Source organism: Anabrus simplex, chromosome 1 (genome assembly GCF_040414725.1).
Source record: "Anabrus simplex isolate iqAnaSimp1 chromosome 1, ASM4041472v1, whole genome shotgun sequence".
NCBI lineage: Eukaryota > Metazoa > Arthropoda > Insecta > Orthoptera > Tettigoniidae > Anabrus > Anabrus simplex.
Window position 1 is genome coordinate 549,936,955 of NC_090265.1, and position 12,120 is coordinate 549,949,074.

At 39.8% G+C, this 12,120-nt stretch overlaps 1 protein-coding gene across 1 annotated transcript in view; it reads right to left on the reverse strand.

Moving 5' to 3' along the window:
- Window positions 1-12,120, reverse strand: part of LOC136876893 (uncharacterized) — a 629,665-nt gene that overhangs the window by 388,418 nt on the left and 229,127 nt on the right. The gene's annotated exons all lie outside the window — the stretch shown is intronic.

The following is a 12,120-nucleotide window of genomic DNA, read 5'->3' on the forward strand; positions in this document are numbered from 1 at the left end:
TAGACGTGTTTGCACTATTAACTCGAGAGCTGTGACCTGGTTATAGGTAGAGAAAGTTTAAGCTTGTCTGTCCAGCTCGTGTATTCGAATATGCTCCGGTCATAATTAGTTTGTAACTTCGTGGATCCTCTGTGATCACCTTGAACATTGTCTAAGACAATACAATACTAAGATGCATTTTAAGAGCAAAAACATATTTTTACATTACACTCCCAACTATAGGATATCTCATGCGGTTACAATAATGTCTGTTTTCAAAATTTCATTTATCGATGCACGATTTATTGCATAGGGTTTCACAATTCTGGCCTGGCGCACTCCACATTTCTTCAGAAGTTACAAAAATGCTCCATTAGAAGGCGATGTCATTTCTTAATGCAAGCTCATTGCCACAGGTTGGTAGGTTATCTGATAAAGTCTACTTGGTTGAGCAAATACTTACCCATTAAGCATTCTATTGAGACAATGAACCATAGAAGCCCAGCTCGTGCTTCGTTAAGTTTGAAGAGACTGATACTTACATTTTATAGTAATAATAACTTAGTGCGGCTATTGCTAGCCTAGTGTAGCTTTTGTAAGGCAGACCCTCCGGCGAGGGTGGGAGGCGTCTGCCGTGTATAGGATACAGCGTGTCATTGTGTGTGGAGTATGAATTGCAGGGCTGTTAAGGACAGCACAAACATCCAGCTCCTAAGCCAAGTTCATTTAAGATCAAAATACCTCGAACTGGCTGGGAATCGAACCCTGGCCCCACGGACAGACAGTTAAGATGATGACAATGATAGAATGGACATTTTTTATAGTCATCATCAACTTTATGATGATAATAATAAGCACATTTCCGGGAAAATGTTACGCGTAATGGAGGTACTCGACATAGCCGGCTTCGTGTTATGGGGCAGCATCTCTCACTTGTATCGAGTGGTCCAGGGTTTGATTCTCGGCTCACCCAAGATTACAGATATTTATAACGTGGTTCATTAAACCTCATAAATGTAATAAGACAGACAGCGAACCCGTTTGTGAATGCCAAGTAATGTGACAGAGGAAGTCGTTACGCTGAGTACGTGCCACCCTCTACCAACAAGTCGTGATCAGCAGTCGTACTAGCAGGCCATGCAGAGGTTGTACTTTTAAAAGTTACTTGACGAATTGATTTAATACATACATAAGTTAATGTAGCTACCGGTTTCCCACACTCGTTGAACAGTAATGAGAAATTTCTGCAATAGAGGTTAAGTTTATGAGGAAATGGCGTGGTTTCGTCTCAAAATAATAACTGGACACAATAAAGCAAGAAACCGTTACATATTATTTCAAGTCAATCCATTAAAACTGTTTTAAGACCATTTTATCTGCATTGTAGATTTCAGAAATTTAATGAAGGATAGAATCCATTTCATCAAAAGTTTGCTATAGTAATAATGATTGTAATGAAAAGTGAGAAATGTAGTTATTGGACCATGAACTGGATGTAATATCTCGTATCATGGTGGACGATTATGTTAATGTGTTCGTACTGTACTCGTATGATTAGCTTTTCACGTTTAAATAATTTGCAATATGGTAGATTACTGTAACTAAACAAACATTATAAGCGTAATGTGTTTCGCAATATTGTTCAAAACATGATAAAATGCCTTAAATTTAAGCATATAAAGTGTTGGGTAGACCTTTCATTTTAATATTGTCGATTTAACCAGCCATTTCTTTATCTGACCAAGGGTTAGGTCCCGAACAGACCGGATAAGAGGGCGCCTGCCGTACATAATCACTGAACAAACAGTGCATTAATCTGAGTAGTTTTGTTTTCGTCTTCTGGGGAAGCCATAAACATCAAGTGTCTTTTATGTTCACATCACTCACCTTGAAATTTATAGTTCAACTATTGTCTACTAGCATTAGCTCAACTTTTGTTACCTTTTTGCTTCGCATGAACCCATCACCTCTAACTCCCAGAGTTTCATCGAATGCATTCATTCTTATCTTAGAATTTATCTGTTCTTTACAAATATCTACCTGTTTTTCTCCATCTATTTTTGCTCAGTCATTCTTTTTATATCTATAAGACATTCTGAGTTTCCCTATATTTCACTCCAATACATTAAAATTATTCTGAGAACAAAGCAATCTAAGGATATTTTGGTCTGTGAATAAAATTTGATCCGAACTTCAAACTCTTTCTCTACTTCTATTCAACTTCTCTGACAAAACCGCCAGCCTGAGAAAAGAGACAGGCAACGTACTTCAAATTGCTCACCTGCAATATAGCCTCAGCTAGCGAATTGCAGGCCTTCTAAAATGTGCCATCTACTACTGTGCCTGTCTACTACGTACTTTGGACATTTCGATTGTGCTGCTGTCAAGGAATGAAAACTAAACTCTATTGGGCTGTTCCTGCGGCTAATTTAATTTCGTCGGATAATAAGTGCACCTCCACATATCTGTAACATGTCAATAACAACAACAATAATGGCTTGGAGTGCCAAAAATTTTGACCGTCCTTCAAAAATCAACCTCACCGAGCTCGATAGCTGCAGTCGCTTAAGTGCGGCCAGTATCCAGTATTCGGGATATAGTGGGTTCGAACCCCACTGTCGGCAGCCCTGAAGATGGTTTTCCGTGGTTTCCCATGTTCACACCAGGCAAATGCTGGGGCTGTAACTTAATTAAGGCCACGGCCGCTTCCTTCCCACTCCTAGCCCCTCCCTGTCCCATCGTCGCCATAATACCTATCTGTGTCGGTGCGACGTAAAGCAAATAGCAAAAAAAAAAAAAAAAAAATCTACCTCAGTCTGGATCGAATCTGTGAACTTCGGATCATAAGTCGGACACTACCACTGATACACTGAGGCATCTTATTGCGCAGAGGAGGAATGAAAAGGAATCGACCACCAACGTTGAGGTACACTGCTAGCCATTGCTTTGATGACTAATTACACGAATATAAGTGATGTTAATAAACGGCCAGGCCGATGACCTTCGATGTTAGGCCCCTTTAAACAACAAACAACAACAACAATAAACGCCCGGCTCTTTGGACAGCGTTCTGGTTTTCGGTTCAAACAGTCCTAAGTTCGATTCGCGGCTGGGCAGCGAGTTTGAACAGTGTATTGTTCATTTCTCTGGTTCGGTGACTGTATTCGTCTCAATAAACTTCTCGTCATATACACACAACACAACACAACACAACACAACACAACACAACACAACACAACACAACACAACACAACACAACACAACACAACACAACACAACACACACTACCAACTACCACAGAAGAAAGCAATTGTGATTACATTCCTCCTCATGAGGTTGACGTCCGGACGGGCCGTAAAAATGGAACAAATCTACACACAAGTGACGACTGCAAGAGAATTGAAGGTAAGGCCGGAAAGAAGAAGAAGCGACTATAATAATTGCGACATTAAAATATTAACAAATAAAAACACTTATAATACTACATCGCATACAATTTAGAGTGCCTGCCTCAGTCTCGTCTCACACTGTGTCCAATAGATTGAGGTATCACTGATGCTAGTAAAATATCAACCTTCATGGTTTCTTACCCGAAACACTCAGACGTTCAGATCCTGTGCCTGGGTAAATATCAGTGCATAATTGTCGAAGTCAGGTATTGGTAGATTTGGTGGTTTTCCAAATCACCTTTTCTAGTTCCGACGATCAAGCTTCTCGAAAGATGTTGGAACGTTAAGCATATGAAATCCTTCTTCTTTCCTTGCTGCTTGGTTTTTTTATACACGCGAGCTTGGTCCTGTTCCACGGCCAAATAACCTTCCTGACGCCAACTATATGCGGAGAGACACTTTTGCATTTCTATGGTGATTGTATGTAAGTCTTCTTATTCTTATTCTTCCTTATAAAAATTAATTTGTGAAGTTTTCAAAATGTAACTCCGATTTGTAGACCTCAATTAGAAGATCAACAGGGTTGAATTTATATGTCTTATATAACGCATGGTGCTAACTTTGTTTTACAATGTTCATTTCAATGGTATCTTATTGAATGGCTTAATGGTCGGCCTTCTGCCACTTAGACCATGGGGTTCTGCGTTCAATTCCCGGTTGAGTTATGGTTTTACTTGCGTGAGGTTTAATTCGTGTGGCTATTGGGGATAGGGGTTTGATATGTCCCTCACAGTCCTGGAACTTATAAACCATACAATACACTTCCATCTACTACAATTACACATTACTTCCCACCGTAAAAGCCATCACACTTAACGACGTGACTCGTTTATTAGGGTCCACATCCGTCTGTAATAGCACATGCAATTATTATTTATTATTATTATTATTATTATTATTATTATTATTATTATTATTATTATTATTATTATTATTATTATTATTATTATTATTATTGGGTCGAGAAAGAACATTACAGATGATATTGTTAAGGGCATGGATCGACAGAGAAAACTAAGAAAGAAAAGCAAGTTACCAATCACATCTCTCTTATGTGGTGTATTAATATATATAAAATAAGAGTTTTGTCTGTACATTGCTCAGAATTTAAAAAGGATGGTATTTTTGTATCAGACGTCTCCGCAGTAGCAAGGAAATGCACTTTTTAATTTTCCGTAATGTCTGTCTGTGTCTGTCCGCATGTACACGCATCACGAGTAAACGGCTGAAGAGAATTTAATGAAAATCGGTATGTAGTGTCCGGGAATAAGTCGCTACAATCTAGGGCATTAAAAAAATCCTATTTACGCTGAGGGAAGTGGTAGTTTAGGGGAAGGCCTAAAATTTAATTCTCAAATATTTATGTTATTAGTGGTCCTATCTTAATGAAAATCAGTATGCAAAGTCGGGAAATCAGTCGCTACAATCTAGGCCATAAATAATGTTATTCACGCTAAAAGAAATGGTAGTTTAGGGGAAGGCCTAAACATAAATTCACCGAGCTCGATAGCTGCAGTCGCTTAAGTGCGGCCAGTATCCAGTATTCGCGAGATAGTGGGTTCGAACCCCACTGTCGGCAGCCCTGAAGATGGTTTTCCGTGCTTTTCCATTTTCACACCAGGCAAATGCTGGGGCTGTACCTAAGGCCACGGCCGCTTCCTTCCCACTCCTAGCCCCTTCCTGTCCCATCCTCGCCATAAGACCTATCTGTGTCGGTGCGACGTAAAGCAACTGGTAATATATATATATATATATATATATATATATATGTTATTAGTGGTCCTATCTTAACGAATTTCGGTATACAAAGTCGGGAAATAAGTTGATACAATCTAGGCCATAATAATTTTATTCAAACTCAATAGAATGGTAGTTTAGGGGAAGGCCTAAAATTTAATTCTCAAATATTTGTGTTATTAGTGGTCCTATCGACAAATACTACATTACTTAAGTTATATAGTATTAAATTTCCGATCATTTATGTCTTATACATTTTTACCGTACCGGTTATGATAACAGATATATTCATGAATTTGAATTTTTGTTGCTAAGTGCATATCAGCGCTAAGTCACGAGAAAATGGGTAAACAGAATTTAATCAAAATCGTTATGTTAAGTCAGAGGATAAGGATTTACAGTCCACGCTATAAATAATTTCGTAAGACGCCTTAATATCACGGGGTCGAAAGAATACTAAATGTGAACGCCTACAATACAGAAAGCTCATAACATTGCAAAACAATACCATTACATTGATCATTGTTTGTTGTGATGTGCTTTGTGTCTTCTGTTACCAGTCATGTCCGGTAGATGGGATTACTGCTGTATACCGAGTATTTTTTTTTAATTTGCTTAACGTCACACCGACACAAATAGGTATCATGGCGACGATGGGATAGGAAAGGGCTAGGAGTGGAAAGGAAGTGGCCCTGGGGTTAACTACGGTGCAGGCCCGACATTTGTCTGGTGTGAAAATATGAGACCACGGAAAACCATCTTCAGGGCTGTCGACAGTGCCTTTCGAACCCACTACCACGCGGATGCAAACTCACAGCTGCGCGCCCCTAACCGCACGGCCAACTCGCCCGGTTGTACCGAGTATAACAGCCTGCCTGAATATTGGCGGGAAGTAGCTGGGGAGATAGATAACTTTCTTCTTAAGCATGTCACACCTCTGGTTCATAAATTTTCTGATATTACTGGTACGTAACACGCTGGTTCATCAGCATTCGAGCTATTCAGTCCCTACCCTGAGGCACTGATTGGAATGAGCAGTGTGTATATTTAACGAAATAATGGCAGAGGAGTGTTCATGGCTGTCTGCGGCCTGGTCATTCCAGCTCTGGAACTTTGGACTCTTAGATTGGCATCGTAGTACTGTTTGTTGAAAGTGAAAAAATGTGCGGTTTTTCATTTGAGCGAGTATTTTATATGATATGATAACATTGCTTTTAATCCCTACATTACTACTGACGTTTTTTTAATGGCCTAAGTTAACTGTAGTTAGGAAAACAACAAAGACAGTCTTTCTGAGAATCCCGGGTACATCAGCTAGTAAGGAATATATTTAGAAAAATGGTATCAGAGTCTGCATTAGATTCTAACCTTGGATATTCGAAGCATGCAGTTCTCTAAACTGATCTTTTATCGTTTGAACAAGACCAGTGGGTTATAATCCACCACCACCACCACCACCACCCCTAACCCCGCTCTCTCTCTCTTGTAAATTCTTTCTTCTCTAGTGAAAATGCCAACGGCCGTAGCCGTGTTGAAACACCAGATCCCGTGAGATCTCCGAAGTTAAGCAACATTGGGCGTGGTCAGGAGTTGGGTGGGTTGCCACGCGCTGTTGATGGGGGGTAAGGGAATGGAGGAGCGGAAAGGAACTGGCCACCCTACCGCACGTAAACTCCGGCTCAGGAACACCTCTGTGGAGGTTCGGACCTGCCTTCGGGCAGAATAACCCTTAGCCAACGACCGTAGCCGTGTTGAAACACCGGATCCTGTGAGATCTCCGAAGTTAAGCAACATTGGGCGTGGTCAGGAGCTGGATGGGTTGCCACGCGCTGTTGGTGGGGGTAAGGGAATGGAGGAGCGGAAAGGAACTGGCCACCCTACCGCACGTAAACGCCGGCTCAGGAACACCTCTACGGAGGGTCGGACCTGCCTTCGGGCAGAAGAACCCTTACCTTACCTAGTGAAAATGGTACGGATTATTTCTATTTTTACATTTGCTTAGGCCATAGTGAGTAGAATATTTTTGGAAATGATGGTAAAATATGTCTTACTGAGCTGAATAGCTTCTTGGAAGAACATCTCAGTATGGAACTCAGATTGTAAACATCTACAAAACAAATGTATATAAATGTAAAACCAAAACGTAAACTTGTTGATTGTCTAATGTGTTCTCTGAAGTCCAGCCAGCCCAGCCTACTACCGGCAATATTGCGAGTAAGTCATCACGATTGCACTTCTTATTTAATACACAGCCTGAGATGGTGAAGTAGCGGGGCATGACAAAATTATCTCTAGTGCTGGAGGTGGTGACTTTTTGTGTTACGACAGAAGTTGTGACCTTGCATTCGGAAAATAGTGGGTTCGAACCCGACTGTCGGCAGCCCTCAAGATAGTTTTCCATGCTTTCCCATTTTCATACGAGGCAAATGCTAGCGCTGTACCACGGCCGCTTCCTTCACTATCGCATCGTCGCCATAACACCTATCTGTGTCGGTGCAACGTAAAGCAAAATTGTAAAAAATAAGAACATTTAAAATGGTAAGTGGAAGCAGTGTCACACTGGGATACTTCGCTATTTGTTTTACGCACCGACGCAGATATGTCTTATCGCGACGATGGGACAGGGAAGGCCTAGGAAGTGGAAGGAAGCGGCCGTGGCCTTCATTAAGGTACAGCCCCGGCATTTGCCTGGTGTGAAAATGGGAAACTACGGAAAACAATCTTCAGGGCTGCCGACAGTGGGGCTCGAACCCACTATCTCCCGATTACTGGATACTGGCCGCACTTAAGCGACTGCAGCTATCGAGCTCGGTACACTGGGATACAGGCCCGTGGTCACCACAGACTTCACCCTTAGGGGGTGCATATACTGTACGTATGCAAAATACAAGATCTGCTATAATCTTCACCAAAATGGTGTTTCGAAACCCATGTATTGGAATTTCAGCTTTATTATAAAATGATTACCAGTCTCGTAGAGCTCCAAATTGATGATGATGATGATGATGATGATGATGATGATGATGATGATGATGCTTGTTGTTTAAAGGGGCCTAACATTGAAGCTCATCGGCCCCTCAGAGCTCCAAATTAAGTTGAAGATTTCACCTCTCTAGCCTCTTATAATACTACAGTACATATATCATGAGTACTGTGCTATTCTCTGGGCATAGTCTTGTATAACAAAGTTCTGTTTTACCCGAGAGTGTGCGACTCCCTCCACGTTTTCACGTATTTAAGAGCTTCTTCCGGTAGATCAAACCAATTTTTTGAAATACCAGATGTTCCATAAAGACTTACGCTGTAATTCTCTGAAGTAAATGCCAACTAAATTAATAATTCTGAAAATGTTACATGTTGTGGCTCAGTGGTACATCGTGGGAATACAGAAAATTAAATGTTGCTGTCTCTGTATAAGGCACTCTTTAAGAGGCCAGTGTTTGTTTTGTTATTCCTCTAGCTGTTAATGAGACCAAGACTAGTCTGAACTAGAAGTAGAGGAGGTAGATAATTGGCGAAGGTAATTTAGGGCCCCTGATTAGTTTACAGTAATTTAGCGTTGTTTGAGCGTGACGTCTTGTCAGGAGCCCTCACACATCACTCCTAACAGCTCTGATATTTGTACAAAGAAACAAATACCAAATAGCTGAAAATGTCTGTCCGTCTTTTGGCTTAATAGTCAGAGTACTATCTTTTGGATAAGGGGACCCTGGGGTCGATTCCCGGCTGGGCCACGGATTTAATTGTATATTTCTAATTGATCTGGTTCAGTAACTGGGTGTTTGGGTTCACTTCATCTATACACAACATACCTTTCTATCAACCAATGCATTCATACATATCCTAAAGGCAAGGCCTTGTCGCTGCAACCACATTTGTCTGTCCTCTGCTGAGCGTTTCAGGTCAACATATTTTTTCAAATTCAGCCTGTCCATCACGGAATCCAGATACTTCTTGCTCGGCCTTCATCTTCCCTTCTTACCCAGAAGTTTTTCCCAGCACAGTCGTGAGGAATTTGTTACGTCGAAGTATGTGGCCAAGGAATTTGATTTTCCTCTTTTCTACAGTGTTGATCAATCCCTTTTTTCGTCTATTTCCTTATGGACCCTATTTTTTGACTTTTTCTCTGTCCAACTAATATATTTTCAACATTCTCCTACATATCCACATTTCCATTGATTCCAGGCGTTTCATATCCTGTTTGGCTAAGACCCATGATTTGCAACCATACAACAAAACACTCCACACAAACGTTTTGGCAAATTCTTTCCTAAATGTAATGTTAATGTTCCTCCTTGTCAGAAGCTGTTTCTTGTTACTGAAGGCTTGTTTAGCTAGAGCAATCCTCCTCCTGATTTCTGTGGTGCACCTGTTGTCGTGAGTGATAACGCTTCCCAAGTAGCAAAATTGACTTACTTGTTGTACATTTTCATCACCTACCTTAATATTTATTAGTATTCCTTCAGTTGATTTCTTGACAAGTAATACTTTTGTTTTCGAAGTGTTCAGTTTTAATTTTGATTCTTGTAATGTTCATGTTAAAACTCGTAGCATTTTACTTATTTTCCTCTCTGAATCTGCAATTATTGCAATGTCATCGGCAAACCTTATACAGTGGATTTGTTGTTCGTTAATTTAAATTCCTCTGGTGTTTTGCTAAAGTTTTGATATGGCTTTCTCAATGAACATGTTGAACAAAATTTGAGATAGGGCACAACCTTGTCTCGCTCCCCTTCTAATGGATGCAACCAACACAGAAACACGCGTTAGTGACTACATCCGTCCACATAGGGTTAGTATCAGGACCATTCGGCTCTAGAACTGGTGCCGACCTCAATAAATGGAGAAACAACTAGTAAGATGAAATATGTTGGTGATTGTTATTCAGACTTTTAATTCTTATTGCGTAAGTGATTCAATACATGAGTACAAAGCCGCTTAATGTGCCACTGTTTCTCATGTGCTTTATATTTTCCCGCTAGATCTTAGCAGGTTCGCCATTAATCCATGGCCGCTAGAACACATCTCATAGCATTCATACTGTCCAAATGTCGGCGATGCAGGAGGAAGAATGACCTAACATGCACTAGAACACCAGGCCGCGCGCAGCCAATAGCAAACACGAGTTGCTATGGCACTGTGATTCTGGACGACAGACGTAAACTATCGGAAATGTATAAACGACGAATTTAAGGTTTCTATCGTACGTGACTTGTTTTGGTCGTAACTTCCTATGGGTACACTAATGTAAGGAATGAAGATAAGTGATACTATCGTATGTACAAGGAGAACCTAGCGATAAAGAATGGTAAGTGATCATACAACAGTTCAACCTCATACCGTCGGCCACATTACTTATTGTATAGGTTCTTAAGATGGTTTACCGTGGTAAAACTGTCGATTCGACCTGCCTTAAACATAGCAAAACATGCGCCTCTTTTGTAAAGTTAGTGAAATGTCACGATAGTTTACCTCTGACGTCCAGAATTGTGAAGTACAAGAGCACTCTCTCCTGACCTAGGACCCATTGATATCCATCTATTAGGATCATTAAAGAAGTATCTTAGTGGAAGAAAGTTAGTAACCGACAGTGAATTCAGCGAGCTCTCTGTCTTGAAGTCATACGCATGATCTTGAATTCTTGCATGTCAAGATTAAGAAATAAATAAAAATAAATATTTTATTCATTGATTTATTCGGATAGTCGTAAATATTTATTTATTTAGACGAAATGACATGTTAACTGATGCAGGACTTTATTCTAACGTATTACAAGACACTTCAGTTCCCTTGTGTAATTCAAATGGAAATTGATCGCAGTCATCTGTGCAAATGATAATGAAAAATGCGATTATAATGTTATTAGCCTCTCTCTCTGAAACGTTGTACTGCAATTTAATATCATGTTCCACTTTAGTAGAAGTTCAAACGATGTAAAATACCAAGTTATTTAGATCTGTGCTGGATACATCTATATGAACATTACGATTACTAAACTTCCGTGACTTCTTGTAGTAAATAAGAAAACAGGAATAAATCTACGATAGCAATAATTTTCCTTGAAACTTAAGGGTATACGGAAAGCCCTATCTTCACAGTGTTAATTTACGTCACCTTTAAGGAACATTTTCTCAGAAACTGTTTGACGCAGACTCTTGAAAATTTTATATATTATAAACAGGCATATTAGCTGTGTACTGATGCTAAGATCATTAAAATAAAGATCATTTTTTGGAAAAAAAATATATTTTTAATAATGCAAAATTTTTTGCTAATATTCTCCTGAATTTTTTCCAGCCTGCCTCAGAAATTTTGCAATATGTTTGTTTATATTGCTTCAGAATATATGGCATACTGTTACAAAGGAGTACTGAAAATTTCATAGTGATATCTGTAATAGTTTTTGAGATAATGTTCCTTTTGCAGGAAAAAAGTAACTTTGTGGGAAATCGCTTCCAAAGTTTCAACATCAATGCATGCCTGGTGCATGGCTGAGATAATCAGTATCCTCTTGCAATTCATCAAGAAGCTTCTTCTTGGTTGCTCTCCTGTTTCTTCCACAGTTCCTGATGTACTTGGTAGCATTTTCAGATGATCTTAGTCTCTCCATGTCTATAGAATACATAATATTTGCTGTTCGGGAGCCCACCTGCTGCTCTGCCCTTCCCTAATGACCGAGTGCCATAAACTAATCTAATATTTATAGTGTAAAGGCTCTTGTCTTGTTGTAAACTATCTATAGCTGAGGAATTGAACAACTTGACACTGTATTAACAACAAGCACAGGAAAGTTCTAAGTCAGTAGCAAGGCCAATATGTCTCTTTGTTTTCAAGGAAATTCCATACTTTCCACACTCTTTGCAACATAATTTATGCTTTAATATATCAGATAAAATCGATATATCTATCACTTCGTTAATTTGACGTCCAGTACGAAAGTTATCGTATTTCTGTT